Source organism: Equus caballus, chromosome 7 (genome assembly GCF_041296265.1).
Source record: "Equus caballus isolate H_3958 breed thoroughbred chromosome 7, TB-T2T, whole genome shotgun sequence".
Classification (NCBI taxonomy): Eukaryota; Metazoa; Chordata; class Mammalia; order Perissodactyla; family Equidae; genus Equus; species Equus caballus.
In genome coordinates this window covers 7,507,392-7,527,640 of record NC_091690.1, presented here as the reverse complement: position 1 = coordinate 7,527,640, position 20,249 = coordinate 7,507,392, and the positions used below count along the sequence as shown (strand labels likewise).

Genomic DNA, 20,249 nt, shown 5'->3' with positions numbered 1-20,249 from the left:
TTTGTCCTATTTAGGCTTTCATCAGATTGGATGATGCCCACTCACATACTAAGTCCACTGATCCAAGCATTAATCTCATCCATAAACACCCTCAGAGACACACTCAGAAATAATATTTAATCTGGGGATCCTGTGGCCCAGTCAAGTTAAAGTGGGATAAAATATTTGCAAATCATATATCTGATAAGGGAATTTTATCCAAAATATAGAAAGAACTGTTACAACTTAATGGTGAAAAAAAAAACCAATTTTAAAATGGGTTAAGTATCTGAATAGACTTTTCACCAAAGAAGATATACAAATGGTCAACAAGCATATGAAAAGATGCTCAATATCATCAGTCATTAGGGAAATGCAAATCACTTCACACCCACGAGGATGTCTATGATCAAAAAGATAAACAATAGCAAGTGTTGACATGCACATGGATAAACTGGCCCCCTCATATACCACAGATGGAAAAGGAAACTAGTACAGCCACTTTGAAAAACAGTCTGGAAGTTCCTCAAAAAGTTAAACATAGAGTTTATAAGAAAACATATATCCACACAAAAACTCGTACAGGAATTTTCATAGCGGCATTATCCATACTAGCCAAAAGTGGAAACAATCCACTGTCCATCAATTGATGAATGGATAAGCAAAACATGGTTTATTCTTACAAGGGATTATTATTTGGCAATGAAAAGGAATGAAATATTGATACATGCCACAACATCCAAGAACCTTGAAAGCATGCTCAGTGAAAGCAGCCAGCCACCAAAGACCACATTATATAATTGCATTTATAGGAAATGTCCAGAATAGGGAAATCCATAGAGAGAGAAAGTAAACTAGTGATTGTTTAGGGCTGGAGGGTGGGAGGAGAATGACTGATAATGGGTATGGGTTTCTTTTCGGGGTGAAGAAAATGTCCTAAAGTTAAATAGTGGCGATGTTTGTGCAACTGTGAAAATTCTAAAAACCACTGAATTGGACACATTAAAGGGAAATATTTTATGGTGTGTGATTTATATCACAATACAGTCATGTGTTGCTTAACTGTCAGGATACATTCTGAGAAATGTGTCATTAGGCAATTTTGTCATTGTGCAAACATCATAGAGTGTACTGAAGGGGAACAAAACTTGCTACTCTAAAATGTGTCTCTTTAACATGAGGATTATTTTAGGCTGATGATTATTAAGGAAAAAAAGACTCAGAAAGTTTTTCTTGTTACCTCCCCCTTAACTGCTGAAAATAATTCAGATAAATAAGCTTGTCTCAGGAAGTGGGCTATCATGTTAGCATAACACGAACTAGGTGGTAGACAGGGAGGAACCTAGAAAAGCTTGTTTGTTGGGCTCCCTCTGTGTTCTACTGTTTCTGTGGGGTCAAACACTTGTTCTCCAAACTTTGCTCCTTTTCGCCTACCTGTGAATTGCCTTCCTTCCCTTTGACGTCCCTGATTCTCCCCACCCACAACATCTTCTTTTCTCTTTAGCTGAGGAGGGTATTTAAGGTGAGAGCTTTGGCCATTTTGGTGAGTTACTTGGTTTTTCTGGGTTTCTCCCATGTACACATATGACTAAATTTTTGTTTGCTTTTCTCCTATTAATCTGTCTCATGTTAATTTAATTCATAGATCAACCAGAAGAACCTAAAAGAGTAGAGGAAAATTTCTTCCTCCCCTGCGGTACTTACACAAACCTAGATGATATGGCTTACTAAACATCTAGGCTATATGGTACTAATCTTATGGGACCACCATCATATATGCAATCCATCATTGACCTAAATGTCATTAGGTGGTGCATGGCTGTAAAGCTATTTAACAATAATAAATAAATAAAAAGGCATTTAGAAAATAGATCAGTGAGTTACCACCAAAGTAACCAATGTGCCATGCCCAGAAATGAAGTAAAACCAGGAACCCCTGGACATAAGCAAATGTCAATGCCAGCTTTGGCCCTGACAGTTTCTGGTGAACTCTGGAGACCTTGAACTTGCATTTTGGTAACTTCGCAGGATGTGGGGGACACAATATACAGGCTGGGGCATGTTCAAGGAAAGGATTCTAACTAAAACATCCTCTATAAAAAGCTGGTACTCCAAAGGAATATAACAACAGACCAAGGGTGAAAATCAAATAAACCCTGCTGTGTTACAAGGAGAAAAATTCTTCCCTGAAAACATACAACCAAAAGTCAGCATTCACATGAGTTTGGGTTTGTATTCATAAAAATTTATGTATTCAAAAAAAAAAACTGAGTGTAGAATTTTATTTGAAGTGTCCTCCAGTTGAGTGCACCCTCAGAAAATAGACAGAAAAAAAATGCAATGTCTCTTAGGAGGCTTCAAAAAGTCTCCACAAAGTTTCCCAAAAACCCAGCATAAGATCCATTATAAAAATATCACAAAACACGTAGTAAGTAAACAAAGCCTCATGAGTGAGAAACAGCATAAGTAACAGACAGCAGAAGACCTACAAAAGTTTCAGATATTGGAAATAGACAAATTAAATATCTAAGTTTAATATATTTAAATAAATAAATAAAGGCTTAGAAATATCAGCATGAATTGAATATTGTCCCTAGTGAATGGAGAATAAACATTCTTTTTAAGTGTGAAAGAATATACCTGAAAATTGTTAACATTATATGTCAAAAATAGCCTCATTAAATTTCAAAAGATCAGTATTATACTGACCACATTCACCATCCACAATTCACTTAACTTAGAAATTAATTTAAAAACATAACTTGGGGGTCCGGCCCAGTGGCACAGCGGTTTAGTGCGCATGTTCTGCTTCTCGGTGGCCTGGGGTTCGTCAGTTCGGATCCCGGGTGCGGACACGGCACCGCTTGGCATGCCATGCTGTGGTAGGCGTCCCACATATAAAGTAGAGGAAGATGGGCACGGATGTCAGCTCAGGGCCAGGCTTCCTCAGCAAAAAAGAGGAGGACTGGCAGTAGTTAGCTCAGGGCTAATCTTCCTCAAAAAAAAAAAAAAAAAAATATATATATATATATATATATATAACTTGGAAAACTCCATTCACTTGGAAATTAAAAAAAAAACTCATCTAAACAACTCATGAGTCAATGAGAAAACTGTAATAAAATATAGAAAATACTTGTAATTAAACAATAATAGAATATGTATACTGTTTAAGAAGTTCTTGGAGAGAAATTTATTCCCTTAATTTCTTTTCAGTAGAAAAAAGAGCCTCAGAATGACCTAAAAACTCAACTTGAGGAGTTAAAAAAAAGAATGCAGGATGAATCTAAAGAAAATGGGGGAAAATAATAAGAATAGAGGGGCTGGCCTGGTGGTGCAGCAGTTAAGTGCGCACAGTCTGCTTCAGCAGCCTGGGGTTCGCCAGTTTGGATCCCGGGTGCGGACATGGCAACACTTGACAAGCCATGCTGTGGTAGGCGTCCCACATATAAAGTAGAGGAAGATGGGCATGGATGTTAGGTCAGGGCCAGTCTTCCTCAGTAAAAAGAGGAGGACTGGCAGTAGTTAGCTCAGGGCTAATCTTCCTCAAAAAAAAAAAAAGAGCAAAAAAAATAAGAATAGAAAAAAATAACAAAAATAGAGCAAAACCAAACACACAATTCAGAAGATTAACAAAGCAAAAACTTAATTCTCTAAGGACATTAATAAATGAACAAAATACTGGAAAGACTGATCAAAGGAAAATAAGGGAAGAAAAATACATTATTAGGAATTAAAAAGAGTCATAACAATTAAAACTTTAAGAATTAAACAGATAACAGGATACTATGGATAAATTTATGGCAATAAATTTGAAAATTTAGAGGTAGTGGATGAATTACCATAAAATACAACTCACCAAAACTGATTTAAGAAAAAATAGAGAACCTGGATACCTTAATAGTATTAAAGCAATTGGAATATGTGTTGAAAATCTTACTGCAAGAAAAACAGCAGGACAAGAAGCTTAGCAGAAAGACTTTACTAGATAGTGAAATAATAGTTAAATCTAATCGTATGTGAATTTTTCCAGAGAATTGAAAAAGTAACAATTTCCAACTCACTTTTTTTTTGGTGAGGAAGATTGGCCCTGAGCTAACATCTGTGCCAGACTTCCTCTATTTTGATGTGGGACACCACCACAGCTTGGCTTCATGAGAGGCATAGGTCCACAGCCAGGATCCAAACCCATGAACCCAGGGCTGCTGAAGCAGAGCACACGAACTTAACCACCACACCACTGGGCCAGCCCCTCCAACTCACTTTTCATGAGTGGCATAACCTTAATAGCAAAACACGACATGGATGGATGGCACATGATAGGAAAATTACAGATTAGCCACACTAATGAACATAGTTTTGAAAACCCTAAACCAAATTTTAGCCAACACATCCCAGTAGTATAAAAAAAGAAACATAGTACATTATGACCAAGTTGGGTCTCTCCTAGGAATACAAAGTTGGTTTAATATTTAAAAATTGATAGGAACAAGACAAAGATGCTCACTGTCATCATTCCTACTGAGTCTACTCAGTGCAGTAAAACAAGAAATAAAATACATAAAAACTGCATAGGAAGAAACAAAACAAACTTTATTTGGATACTCACAAATAGATATGATTATCCATTTAGAAAAGCCCCAAAAATCCAAGTTTTCTTGATACTAAATTGATACATAAAAGGAATTTTTATACTCTATCACCTATTAAAAAGTATAACCTGGAAAACATATCATTCACAATAACACCAAAAGCATAAAGAAATCTAGGCTATATATATCTCTCTCTCCTACATATATATATAAATATAATATTATACATCTTAAATATATTATATTATAAATATTATATATTTATATATTATACTTATATATACATATATATATAAAGTCCTACACGAATAAGTTATCAAATGACAATTAAAAAACATTTTAAAAGACCAAATAAATAGAAAATTATATCATGTTCTTGGACAGGAAGTTTCTATATTATAATGTGTTCGACTTTATCCAATGCAGAGGAATTTGCTAGGGTACCTCTTGGTCCTTCCATGCCCCATGATAGTAGCACATAAGCAATTGTAACAATCTAGCCTTGAAAAAGACAAGATAACAAAGGATTCAGTTCCCTCAAAGATGAAGGACTGGTCAACCCACGAAGGCAAGCATCCAAGAAAAATCTACAATACGTGGTCAAGGGGAGGATGAACATCCCTGACAGCCTTAGGACCAAATACAGCCACAGGGACTGTACTTTGTCCAATTAATCCACCTACTGTCAAGGCTTTTATCATTTTTTTCCTTTTTCAGGGAACTGCATCTTGAACCTTGAGGAATCAGTGACAGGATAGAGTGAACATAGTGTAGGGCTTGAGTGAATCTGAGTAGTACAAGGGGTGCGTTGTAGCAGATCCAAAAAGGGTTCCTCCCGTATTCCCTCAACTTACCCTGGACAGCCCTGCGCAAGATGATTGCTTCCTGCATGTCTCTACCTAGGAGCGTCCTCAGCAAGCTCAATCCACGCACACGGGACAAACCATAAGTGGCAGGGGGTTAATGCCGCGGGGGTGACTTTCAACCAATTTAGGATAGGAGTTAGTGAGTAAATATCCTAGCTTCCTCCCCTCTTCGTGGATAAATCTGATGTGTGTTTCACGCTATCTTTCAGAGTTCCCAGCAGGAGTAAGCCCATCGTGATCACGTGCTTATTAGCACACACTTTATCGGCTCTTCTTTTTTCTGGGTTTTATGTCCTCACCCCTTCACAGTGCTTCCCAGTATCATCTCCCAAATACACAACTTATTCCCAAGTCTTTGTCTTCGGATCTACTTTGGGAGAATTAAATTAAAACAAAACCCAAATGTCCATTAACAGTAGAATAGCTAAATTGAGGTATTGTCATCAAATGGAATGGAATGGAATTCTGCAGAAGAAGGAAATAAGCTAAACATATCAACATAATGTTGAGGGGAAGAAGCAAGTCACAGAAAAATACAGCTCTATTCCATTTATTTAAAACATAAGGAAAATTAAAAATATGATTTAAAGATACATACAAGATGGTAAAACTGTAAAGAAAGGCAAGAAAATGATTATCATAAAAGCCTATGGGCCAGCCCCAGTGGCCTAGTGGTTGGGTTTGGCATGCTCGGCTTCAGTGGCTCAGGTTCAGTTCCTGGGCACAGACCTATACCACTCATCTGTCATTGGCCATGCTGTGATGGCAGCTCACATACAAAACGAGGAAGACTGGCGACAGTTGTTAGCTCAGAGAAAATCTTCCTCAGCAAAAAAAAAAGCCAGCCTAATGGTTGCCACTGGGGAACAGATAGAACTTTTCAGGTACTGGTAATGTTCTATTTCTTAACCTGGTTGTACGTACACCAGTGTTTGTTATATTATTATTACTTAAGTTATACATACATATTTTATTTACACTTTGTATATTTGATATATTTCATAATAAACAATTATTAAATGCTCTCAAATTAGGTATGCGAAAGACAGAAGGGGAATTGCAATCAATCAACCAATCCATCAAGTAGGAGGATTTTGCACTCAGATTGCTTTGCAAGTGTTTTAAGGTTTCACTCCATTTTAATGAAATCAGAACTTGAAATCATAGAAGATGCATTATGTATGTGATTCATACAAGAAAGACTTCAGAGGCCTTCCATTAGCAAAACCATACCAAAAAGAAAGGCCTTCGTCCTTATATCACAAGCTTTAGGAATGAAGGCACTTTATAAGCTATAAGTTAATGTGTTTAAATATTGCATTAATTTAAAACTTTCATTTATGATATTTGTATGTTGTGTATGTATACATATATATAATTCTCTATTTAATCCAATTTTATATTCTTTCTTAAATTAACTGATGAACTACCAGTTCTATTCACATCATATAAGAGGACATCTACTCTATTAAACATTAAGGGACTGAACTATAGATTTTAATTTGTGTGGGACTTTGGGAATTCATAGGACATATGGATAGAATAGCACAATGGTTATGTATGTTTGAAAAATAAGCTTGATCTTTAGCATTTATTCCTGAGAAAATATAAAACTTAAATATTAAGAAAGATTACCTCCAATATGAATGAATATAATATAAATCATCTTCAAAGTCATTTTTACTCATTACTCATTCATATATTAACTTGAAACCAACATGTCACTTTTCAAAGAACTGAAGAAAAAGTTAAATACATATATAGAGAGAGATAGCTATATAAACCTCATTTATATAGAATGTGTGGCTCCATTTGTATAATTCTGCCTTTCAACACTTACTGAAAAAATAGAAGATTATTCTACATCTGGTCTTTTGGTTAAAGTTAGCAGGGAATTTTTGTTAATCTTTGGAGTGATCAGTAGGTTTGAAGGATGTCTTAATCCTGCTCCGAGCTTGTCAAAGTAGATGTCTTTGTTCATTTCACAAAACCAAATAAGAGTGGTGTTGTGAGGATTAGATTTTGGCAATTCAATCCAGATGACTACTTTATTATGGAAAAATATTCTGCATCCCTTATCTAATCCAGAAAGTATATTCATAGAGAAGCCTCTATAGCTACACTATAATACAGTTGCAAATATGAAAATTAAAGGTTATAAGAAAAAACACAGCTGTTAAAGGGCAGTGACTGAGTGAATTCATTTCAGTGTTACATATCTGTGATGATGTGGATTATTCAAGATTCTTTTCCAAACTCATTTCAAAGGCTCTCACTTTAGCATTTCAAAAGTAGTGGATAACATTTGAAAAAAATTTTCACTTCTTTTAAATACAATAATAACAGAGTTTGAAAGCTAAACATGCAAAGGCTTATAAAATAATGTGTACCAGGGAGTTCTGAATGTCAATTGTGTGCACAGATGTCTCTGTTGGAGCATGAAATGTTGGCATATCTCATAGCAGTTTTTCTTGTTTGAAGAAGTTATTTGCACTTGTGCAGTTACATGAGCTCTCTCTATGACACAGAGAAAAACTGATAATCTCAAAAAAATGGGTAAAAATTTGGATCTCCAAATTTAACTGATCCTGGATATGTTATTAAACTAATAAAACATTGCATATGTGTATTTATTTGCTTTTATTTTAAAAATTCAAAACATGTCAAGGCATATTTCACCTTAGAGAAGTACATTCAAACTATTTGAAGTTTTAAAGTTTAAACGTGGTGCTCCATTCAGAAAGTCCAAATTTTAAAAAAGAAAGTTCAGGGCCGGCCTAGTGGCGCAAGCAGTAAAGTGCCCATGTTCAGCTTTGGCAGCCTGGGGTTCGCCAGTTCGGATCCCGGGTACAGACATGGCACTGCTTAGCACACCATGCTGTGGTAGACGTCCCACATATAAAGTAGAGGAAGATGGGCATGAATGTTAGCTCAGGGCCAGTCTTCCTCAGAAAAAAGAGGAGGATTGGCAGATGTTAGGTCAGGGCTAATCTTCCTCAGAAAAAATAATAATAAAAAAATAAAAATAAAAAGGAAAGTTTATTTAACTCTATTATTTTTCCAGAGATATCATGATTCTCTTCCTATTGCAATACAAAGTCAGAGACTACTTTATGAATATTTCCTACTAGTCCCTTTATAACACAATCAGATTCAAAGATTGTAGAGACTTCCTTAGAAAGCTAGATTTCCCACCTCTCTATATAATTCTTTCTCTTGAAGCTGCTTCCCAAAGTGTATTTCATGAACTACTAATTGGGGGCTTTGCAACACACAGTCAAACAAAGGGTCTTCATTGTCAAATTAGGTTGGAAAGTACTAGAATGCTTTCTTAGAGATATATAAGAGACACCAATGTTTTGAAATTTTTCTTTAGCAAATAAAACTGTTTAACTTATTTTTAAAACTGGAATTTCCTAAATTTATTTGAACTTTTTCACATAACCCCAATTAATATCCTATGGTACTGTTAGGCAAATGCTGTCCTATGTAATTTAACCTATGAGCGTCTTCTGGCTGACCATTAAAAGAATAGTCATTTCTACAAAGATCAGTCTTTCCAGAGATTATATTTGTTTGTTTGCTTTGCCCAACTAAAGTGGTACAAAGACTAAAAAAGTTTGAGGAGCACTGCATCACACAATATAGGGATACTTTTCAGATGATAATGATATCAGGAAACTAAAGTTTTCAGGGGCCGGCCCCATGGCAGAGTGGTTAAGTTGCCACGCTTCGCTCTGGTGGCCCAAGGTTTGCTGGTTTGGATCCTGGGCGCAGACATGGCACCGCTCATTAGGCCACGCTGAGGCAGCGTCCCACATGCCACAACTAGAAGGACCCACAACTGGAAAGAAAAATATATACAACTACGTACTAGGGGGACTTGGGGAGAAAAAGCAGAAAAATAAAAAGAAGATTGGCAACGGTTGTTAGCTCAGGTGCCAATCTTTAAAAAGAAACTAAAGCTTTCAAATGAAAGGGCCAGAGTGAGGGAAATCACCTGACTCTTTGCTGTTTTGGAAGAAAGAATTTGGGGGAGCATTGATTGATAGTGGAAGTGTAAAAGGCTGCCTTTGAGGCTTAAGGCATAAAACAGAGAAACGGAATATTGGTCTGTGTTCTATTAGCCTAAGGAATCTTGGAGGACAATTTTGGAGGACAAAAGGAGGTGAGATTTTCTAGACATTATATCTACTTTTGTTTGAAACCTCTGATTGTCTTTTTAACTGTTAGTGCTGATTTATTATTCCTTTTATAAATTACATGGTGTTTATTTCTTTATCAACTCTACCTAAAATCATACATTGGTAGTATATTCATACCGTTTCAGCCTGGTTTATTATTTTAACTACTTCATCTTTTAGTTCTCTGGTTGTAATTATTTTGCTGTATTAATCAATACTTTTTCATCCTTCTTTGTTCTTTCCATTTTATTTTCTATATTCCATTTAATCATCTAGTTGTATTGTTCTTATTCTCTACTTTTACATTTTTCTTTTGTATTGCTTAATAAATATTTTAAAAATTATTTTAGCTGCAATCATCTTTTTATTGAGTGAATTATATTTTATTTCTTACTCCTTTCTGCTCTCAAAACTTATTAAATGCCAAGTAAATAACATAAGGGAGGAAGCTGTGAGGATAGTCCCCACCCTGAGCAATGCAAGCTAGGTGGTTTTTGTTCGCAGTCTGCTCTGCCTAGCCCGGCCAGCTTGCTTTAGAAAAACGCCAGTTTCCACTCTATTCCCTTTAGCGTTGGATTCCTTGAATCTGCCAACTTGATAATAATATTTACCCATAGAAAATCCATTTGAGCAGTGAAAATAGTGCTGTTTTTTATGGTAAGGTGATACATAACTAAACATTCATTCACCCACCCAATAGATATTTATTCTAGTGAAGGAGGGAGGTGAAAGGGTCCATTTTCAGGTGATCCTTCTACATAATAAAAACCACAACTTCAACAACAGTTAACACTTATTAAATTTTTTCTATATGCTGGACATCACTGAAAGCACGTAACATGTTCTAACTTATTTTATCTTAAAAAAAGAAAAGCTCTACAAGATGGTTATTATTATCCCTTTTGTACAGCAGTAGAAATTAAAGCAAAGAGAGATTAAATAATTTTCTCAGGGTCATGCAGCTGGTTAGTACATCAGGATTAATTTCAGCAAGTAACTAGATGGTTTTAAAACCAGTAAATATCTTTAAATTAGGAACGCACAGTATATCAAAATTAGACTTTAAAAATCCTTTTATCAATCTGCTTCCGAAGATGTTTGATTCATCTTGGTTCAAGGCAATGCTGAAAGGTTATCTAAGTGTATATTACTAGTCCTGATAGATTCATGATCCTCAATTTCTTTCTTACCTCCTGCAGCCACTAATACTAGTTTACCAAGACATTCAAAATGCAGATAACAATCTAGGAAAATAGATATTCTTTATTTTTAGCTGGAGCATCAGCCTCAAATCACCATCTCGTCATCTACTCTATTGAACCAGACTGGAAAATATGTCAGTTTTTATCTATGTCTTTTGCTCTTCTTCATAGTCCTGGAATGGAGCCAACCTAAACCATTCATTCTTTATTCTAGAAATCATCTTAGTTACACTTAGCTATCAAGATGGGGATGACCAACTTAGAAGACTTTCCTAAGTCCAGTTTCTCCTCTAGAGTCACAACATAGATGATAGAAAGAGTATTGTGTCCAGTCTAGTCCCATTTATAATCCCCGTATTCTGTGCCCCTGAAGCTCTAATGCCTAAAGAAGGACCCAATTTGCGTTCTTTTGAGGACTGCATGCTTTCCTAAACCCATCTCAGAGCCTTTTTGTATTGTAGGTATGTTGCAAGCGTTTGAGGGGCAGCTGTGAGCACTTTGTATTATGTGACCTACAAGTGGTTTTCCCCCAATTTCCATCTCTTCTGATGGGAACCAAGCCAAATTCTGTTTGAGATGGGATTACTCAATTGAGGTTTTTAGAATGGCAGTGCTGGCATCTTTTGCTGAATCACTTATATAAACAAGAAATCAAACACTCATTAACTATGTCATAACTATTTGAACATCAGAGTATGTACTATAAGAGCAAGGCATTGTCATACTCTTTGCTCTGTTGCAATGCCCTGCTTGCCTTTCTTCAATTAGCTGATACATCTCAAGTTCATTGTATGATCTCCTCCAGGAAGCCTCCCCTAGTTCCCTAAATAGAGCTAATAACCCGAGTCACTGCTCCCAAAGGACCTTGTACTTATTTCTGATCATGTCACCCATTTTTATTTTAAAAATTATTACAAGAAACAGTCATATAAAATAAGCTACTGCACTTACTACAAAAATGGTGTTCAGAATGTTATTTTATACATCACTTTATATCCTTTATATAAAATTTCAGTGAGATATTCCTTATATAATTTATTGCTATAAAAAGCTTTTGTTTCTTCTGAAAAATTCATAGGATTCCTCCTTTCTGATAATGAGAATGATATTACTGATTATGTGTTTAGTTTCAGGTACGCTTGCCAGGAGCTTAGTGCCAAATCTAAGGTTCTTTTGGGGAGAATATTTTAAGGTTCTTTTAAAGTTCTTTTTGTATAATCTTTTTCTCAGTCCTTTCTGGTTTTTTGCTTGTTTTAATTTCATGTATCTTTTGTTATAAGCCATCTCAAAACCATTGTGGAAGAGGTAGGTCTTTGATCAATATTCATGAAAGCAAAATGTAGATGAGGAGGGCAACTATCCAGCGAATTTCTTTATTCTAGAGTAAACGTGGATTATTAAGTCAAAATCCCTGATTTGTTTCTTCTTTTAGTTTAGGTTCTCTGTTTTTGAAGTCAATTACATCAGTTTAGACCTGATTGAATATTCCTAATGAATCTGGTTTCAGAAAGGGATGAATTTATTAAACCTGAAATTGTATTCCAAGGGTTTAATTAATGAGATTTGGCCTTGTACAACTCCTCCTGAAAGCACCACTTCCCAATTAACCTCCTTCCAAGTTATTTACACTCATCTCTTTTTTTCCTTCAATTTCCTCGTGCAAGTTTCCTTTATGTAAACCTTGCTGACCTGGGAACACATATATGAATTCTCCATATTTTGAAACTGTAGCCCTCAAATGTGGGAGGTGGGGGGTTTGCTGGTGTTTCTTCTCTGCCATTAAATTATGCATAAGCATATCACTATTTTTTGAGATTTCCTATTAGTTAACTTTTCAATTTAAAAAAAATCAGTATTTAATTTGTTTTAAGTGCTTCAGAGTATATGAATAACATTTAACAATATAGCATTGTGATGACAGAATCCAAGCTTTGAAATTTAGACACAGATCTGAAGATCTCTATTGTATAGAGATCTCTATTATACAGAGATCCAAAGATCCCTATTTTGGTAATACAAAGAATGTTCCTAGTTTTTCATCTTTGTTGTACTGCACAGATGTTACATCTTGAACTATAACGGTATTATAAGTCATGAATAATGTGAAAGCATTACAAAGAAATGAACAGGCATTTTAGAATGAAACCCAGTGATGGACAGATTGCCTGGGAGGGGAAAAAAATGCAAACATTTTTTGCCAAAGGAACATATTCTTCAGGAAGTTATCACTCATTCAGAACATTGTTGACAGTGAATACCATTTCCCTTGTGATTAGGTAGTGTTCTCATGAGCACTATCAAATCAGATCAAGGATTTTCTTGGAGGCACCTATAAGACATACTTATTCATTCATTCATTCAAATATATACTTATTGAATGCCTACTTTGTACCAAGTGCACTTCTAGATGTTTGGGACTCATCGATGGGCAAAACCAGTAAGAATTCCTAGAAGGAGGCAACCAATAATAACAATAGACAGAATAAACAAGTAAAGTGAATGACAAGCAGAAGGTGATAAGTCGTATGAAAACAATTAGAAGAGGATAAGGGAGACATGAATGCAGGGCTGTATGTGAAATTTTAAATAGGACATTTAAGGTAGACCTTGAGAGGAGACATTTGGGCAAAGATTTGAAGGAGGTATGAAAATATTAATATTAGGATAGAAAACTTGTTAGCAAAGATATGTCAAAATCATCTGGCTATGACAAGAGAGAAAGAAACAAAAACAAATTTCAAGTTATTTTGACTCAATTTTATCTTCCATTCTGAATGTTTCAAAGTGATTGCAGCCCCATGTGAAGACAAGGAGGTTTTTGATTAGTTTTCAGCTGAAAACACAAACTTCATTAAAGCCAAGGAGAGGTGGTTGTCTCATACACCCCCATTAGTTATCATGAGTTGGAGCAGAAATGCAGTAGATGAACTTGAAAGTATAAGCAACTCACACCACATAAAAGTGATATACATTAGATACTCAACATTAGACACTGAAAACAGGTACCAAACCTTGACAGTTCATACAACTCTTTCCAGGAGACTCAATAACAATATATCAAGATGTAATCTCTTCCAGGACAAATTCATCCTTCCCAAGATGCCAGAAATCTTTTATCTGCTTCCTGATGCCTGAAGTAATATATCAAGCAGTCATGAAAATGTCATGAATGTGAAAGTAACTTTAATGAATCAAAGAAGGAAGGCTACATGTCCACAAATGTGTAGTTTAGTAACTGTGATCAAACTGAGACAATTTAACTTAATGTAAAAGTGACAGTTGCTAGATTAAGTCACAATCATAGAGATCACATTATCTGAAAATATGAGATTAATAGATTCAAACAGAGATTTTTGGTAAATGTATTTCAAATAGTTCAATCTGTTGATTGTTGTTTAACATGTCCCCGAGGTCACCAGAAAAAAGTTGTTGGGGTCCTCAATTACCACCAAAATTTCAACAGTGCTCAACCCTCTGTTCTTTTTTAGTCTCACCTATACTGTGTGTCTCTTCATTCTTTTAATGAATTAGATAGAGAACTACCATTTATAGAACATGTATAACGTGTCAGGCACTGTACTAGATGCTTTTACATGTATCATCTCAATTCTCACATTCTAACCTATATGTGTGTGTAGTTATGGGCACACGATGTAGGAAGATGCAAGAGGAGAAGAAGAAATATTAGCTACATTTTACAGGAGCTCAGAGAGTTTAGATAACTGCTCTAAATTCACATGTGTAGGAAGTATTAAAGCCAGGATTCTGCTCAAAGTTTCTAGCTCTTTTAAGTTATCTGCAACTCGACTGGGGCCACCATAATAATTACCATTTGCATAGCATTTTATTGTTTATAAAGTACATTTATGTTTTATTTGATTATATCATGATCCTAAGATAATTCTACTTATCTTGGTTTTCTTCAAAATTACCAGTTTAGGGGCTGGCCCAATGGCTGAGTGGTTAAGTTTGCATGCTCTGCTTTGGTGGCCTGGAGGTCATCAGTTCAGATCCTGGGCACAGACCTACTCATTGCTCATCAGGTCATGCTGTGGTGGAATCCCACACAGAAGAACTAGAATGACCTACAACTAGGATATACAACTATGTACTGGTGTTTTGGGGAGGAAAAAAAGAAAGAGGAAGATTGGTAACAGATGTTAGCTCAGGGACAATCTTCCTCACCAAAAAATAACATACTGTAAAAAAAAAATATATCAGTGTAGGGGCCAGCCCAATGGCATAGCAATTACATTCAGTGTGCTCTACTTCAGTAGCCTAGGTTCACAAGTTCAGATCCTGGGTTCAGACCTACAGCACTCACCAACTATTCTGTGGCAGTGACCCACATATAAAGCCAAGGAAGACTGGCACAGATGTTAGCTCAGGGCTAATCTTCCTCCACAAAAAAAATAAAAAAATAAAGTAAAATAAATCATCAGTCTATAGCATTATTATAACTTTGCAAACTCTGCAAAATGCACTAAAGCCACATGTCTATCTTTTGTGTATGAACGTTCATAAACTACACTCATATGACAAACTCATTACCTTTGCTTCTATCTCATGATGAGAAAAGAGACTGCATGTTCAGTAATTACAATAATACAAAGTATGTCAAATTGCTTAACTTCTCTAAGAGTGTTTCCTCAACTATATAATGAGGATAATAGTATCTACCAACTTACCTACTTCGTGGAATTGTTGTAAAGATAAAGTATAAGATAATTGTGTATATAAAAGAGCTTTGAAAATTGTTTATGTTATAATAATGCTTTACATTATTTAATGATTATTATTAAAGATCATTTACAGATACCTTATAATACATTTGATTCTTGATTTTCATCGCTTTTCAACTTACACAAATATATGCTTGATATTAAAAGTTTATAACATATCAAAATATATAAAGTAGAAACTTAAAACTCCATTTCACACTCACCTTCCTCAATCCAAGTAATTTTCCCTTCCAAGAGATTATAAGGACCGCTAGTTTCATACTTCCTCTTTTGGATCTTTTAATACACATTTATATTCATGAATTTAAATGTATTCAATTTTTTCTAAATACATACCAATCAAATATATTTTACTTGACAAGTTTCTGTTTGTTTTTGCTAACATATCCTGGAGATCTTGAATAGCTTGGTAGTAGTGTAGGACTTTATAATGGAAAGTTAAGCTATTTATTTTGTGTGTATGTGTCTATAATGAGCACCCTTTGACATATATGTATGTTCATGTACAAGTAAGCATATTTTACTAAGCTGCACTCGTATAAGTAGAACATCTGGATCAAAGAGCACATTATTAATTTTAATAGATACTACCAAAAAAACCCTCCAAATAAAAGCTGTGCCAAATTACACACTCTCCAGCAGTATATGATTATCTTTCTTTGGACTTTGCAAATACTAGTTATTATCAATAAGTCCATTTTGCCTATCCTATGAGTGAAAAATATGTCATTGCTATTGTCATTGTCATCTCCCCTATTACCAGTGAGGTGTGATGTATTTTAATGTTTATATTATTGGCTAATTGCATCTTTTTCATGAAATATCTTTTTGTGGCCTCGGTCCAATTTCCTGCTGAGTTGCTGCCTTTCCTATGACTTATAAACACTCTCTATATTGTGGATATTTTTCTCCTTTTTATTTTATATGTAACAAATATATTCTTCCAGTCAGTCACTTTTATTTTATTTTTGTTTATAGTATCACTCACTAGAAAGAAGTTTCATAGTTTATACAGTCAAACCTGTTAGGTTTTTCTTTTTGGTTTCTAGTTTTCTGTCTGGCTTAAGAAGGTCGTTTTTATCAAAATTATGAAAATAATCTCCTGTATTTTCTTCTAGTACTTTTGCTTTACTATTCTTTGTGAGAAATACATACTTAGATTTCTATCTCAAACCATTTATAAAAAGAACTCTCATTGATTGATTAAAGATCTATCTATCTATCTATCTAGCTATTATCTATCTGGCATCTTTCTCTTTAATGTTTCCCACAATGGACAGCCAACTGTATTAGCACCATTTTTTGAAGAGTCTATCCTTTCTCCACTGATTTGAAATCACTTCTACCATATGATTAATCCCTATATATACGTAAATCTGTTTTTGGATGACTCTCTATTCTGTTTACTTTGTCTTCTAATATTTTCTTGTCTAGCTCTAATCCATATGACTATAAATATTGTGTAATTGTAATGAAAGGGTATTTATATTCTTTCACTTGATACCATAAACATATTTCCATGTTTCTATACAGCTTTTCCTAATTATTACTTGAATAGCTATAATCTGGTAGATGTACCTTATTTCTCCCCTATTCTTGGGCATTTCTATTGTTTGTTGCTAAAAATAATGCTGCAATTAAGATCATAATTGGTTCTCTCTCTCTCTCTCATTTTAGGGTAAATACTTAATAGAATTACTGCATAAATTCATAGGAATATCTTTATCGATTTTGCCATGTCTTGCCATATTACTAAGAGGATTGCTTCAGTTTTCAGTGCTCTCAGTAATATATGAATGTATTTATTTCACCATGCTCTTGTTAGCACTGAGTGTTATTTTTCAAAATGTTTAATAATTTAGTAAAATATTACCTCAAAGCTCCCTGATAATCTTATATGGAGCTGGTCATCTGTCCCATTGTTCTGAATGCATCTTGATTAGTCTATATTACAGGTATATTATAATTGTTCATTAAATAATGAAAAAATCTGCATTGTGAGTTTGAAAATGTTAGAGTTGATAGCTTTATGCCTCTATTTGTTAAATCACCAAAATAGACAACACATTATGAACTATGGAATAATTAATTGACTGCCAGTCCAATAAAGTCCAATTTTAGACATTTATTTTTCTGGTTATCTACAGCCATGTAGCAAAATCACCTCCAAATTTTGTAGCATGTCACAACATTTGTTATGCTCACACATTTTCAACAAGGCACATAGGGCATAATTATTCTCTGCTCCACTATAACTGGATAATTTAAAGGCCAAGGGTGACTCAATGGCTGGGAGCTGGAATCATCTGAATGCTTATTTACTCACATGTCTTGCAGTTGATGCAGGATGTTGGCTAGAACTTTAGCTATTGATGTTGGCTATCAGCTGGAACATTTACACATGACTTCTCCAAGTGGCCTGGTATTCCTCATGACATGGTGGCTGAGTTCCAAGGGCAAGAATCCTGAGAAAGGGAGAATCAGATAGAAACCACATCTTTAATGACCTAGCCTCGATCTCATCGAGATGGCGGCATAGACAGACTCTGAAGTCGTCTCCTTCCACAAACACAACCAGGTTACAACTATTTTTGGAAAAATTACCCTGGATAGAAAACTGAAAACTGGCTAAAACGAACCCCCACAACAAGGGATAGTCCTGACTAAGCCGGAAGAGGCAGAAATTCCTTCTGGAGAGAAAAAAAGCCACCTTCAGGAGCAGTGGAGTTTCTCAGCCGGCCAGGTGGGAGTCAACCTAAGGTACGCAGCCCTCTCTGGAGAAGTGAGGTCCTGAGCAGGGGCCCGATACTGCTATAAGCATCCTTACATTCAGACTCAGCACAACTGAGACAAAGGTCTTACTATCTGGCTTTGCTGGCTATTAAGTGCAGCAGGGAATACCCCCAGAAAACTATTGGATGAAAGCCAAGAAGACCAGAGTCGTAAATGGTCCATGCACAAACTCATCCATCTCAGCAACCTAAAACCACCAGAAGGAAGGCTGACAGTCCTTTGGTGAAAGGAGACTCACCTGGTAGGCTCTGGGTGCATCTCAGTGAGAGGAGAGACCTCTCTGGAGACTGAGACATTGGTGGTGACCACTGTTGTCACCTAGTCCAGTTGTGCTGACAGAGACAGGCAGACACCATTGAAGTTCTTCCCCTGGCCTATGAGCCCAGGGGTCTGCCACACCCACTAGAGTGCAGATTTAATCTAGTTCAGCCAGGGCAGGCAGTCTGCCCTAGGGACCGGCCCCACCCAACAGTAAGCCCTCAGGCTACTTGTTGGCCTGCATTGACTGGGTGCCTTGATCCTCTACAGGCAGGTGAACGTGTCCACCTCTGTGGGGCAGGGCCTGTGTGAGGACCAGGTGAACTGTGGGGAGCATTGGTGGAGAGATGGGGGCCTCTGCAGTGGGGCATCAGGCTACGCTCCAGGGGGTTAGGAAGTGTGCACAGACCAGGACTGTATTGACAGTGTGTGTGGTCCTGTGGGAGGTGAGGCTTATCAGTGGCAGAAGACCTGTGCTTCACAAATAGCCATAAAAAGGATCAGCCCCACCTTCCAAAGTCTGAAATAATTGAGTGCCAAGTGCCAGCCCCACTCAGCTGCACTTCTAAGAGAACTGACAACAGCTTGGTAGACCTGAGGCCTATAGCAACTGTAAGCCCCTGAGCCTAGCAACCAGCTACAATGAGTACCTAGCTAATTAACAGGAAAACTACAACAGGAGCATGTGTTAGACCTTGGGGCCAATGGTGCTGAGGCTCACCAAACCAGATTTACAATCAGCTGGCCTGGGAACGAAAGAATAGACTCCCTGGGTACCTGCATTAAGAGCAACCCTGCCACAGCAGAAGGACACAAGTAACCCACAAAGGGGTCACTCCTAGATCATTTTGACTGGTGATGAGAGGGAAGCACACTGCTGGGCCTCAAAAGGAATCTCTTACATAAGGCTACTTCTCCAAGATCAGGAGACTTAGTCAACTCACCTAATACATGATGTAAGTACAGAGAAAGAGGCATAATGAGGAGACAAAGAAATACATTCCAAACAAGGGAATAGGACAAACCCCCAGAAAAATGACTAAATGAAACAGAAATAAGCAATCTACCTGAAAAAGAGTTCAAACAAAAACTTATAATGATGCTCACAGATGTTGGGAGAAGACAGGATGAGCACAGTGAGCTCACCAACAAAGAACTGGAAAATATTAAAAAAAAAGAATCAGAAATGAAGAAGACAATACTGGAAATGAAAAATTCACTAGAGGGACTCAATAGCAGAGTAGACGATACACAAGAACAGGTCGGCGAGTTAGACGAAAGACTAGAGGAAATCACCCAAGCTGAACATAAAAAAGGAAAACCAATTAGACAGAATGAGAACAGTGTAAGGGAACTCTGGGACAATATCAAGTGCATTAATATTCGGATTATAGGTGTCCCAGAAGGAGAAGAGAGAGACAAAGGGGCAGAAAATCTATTTGAAGAAATAATAGCTGAAAATTTTCCTAACCTAAGGAAGGAAACAGACATTCAAGTACAGGAAGCACAGAGAGCTCCAAACAAGATAAGATCAAAGAGGCCCACACCAAGACACATTATAATTAAAATGTCCAAAATTAAAGATAAAGAGAGAATACTAAAAGTGGCAAGAGAAAGGCAACAAGTGACATGC

General features: G+C 36.2%; 1 long non-coding RNA gene across 4 annotated transcripts in view; it reads right to left on the bottom strand.

The window, feature by feature from the left end:
• Positions 1-20,249, bottom strand: part of LOC111774446 (uncharacterized) — a 127,961-nt gene that overhangs the window by 95,825 nt on the left and 11,887 nt on the right. For all 4 annotated transcript variants that reach the window (XR_011440415.1, XR_002809440.2, XR_011440417.1 and 1 more), the window contains exon 2: positions 17,892-18,030. This is a non-coding gene — a long non-coding RNA (uncharacterized lncRNA). The remainder of the gene's footprint in view (positions 1-17,891; positions 18,031-20,249) is intronic.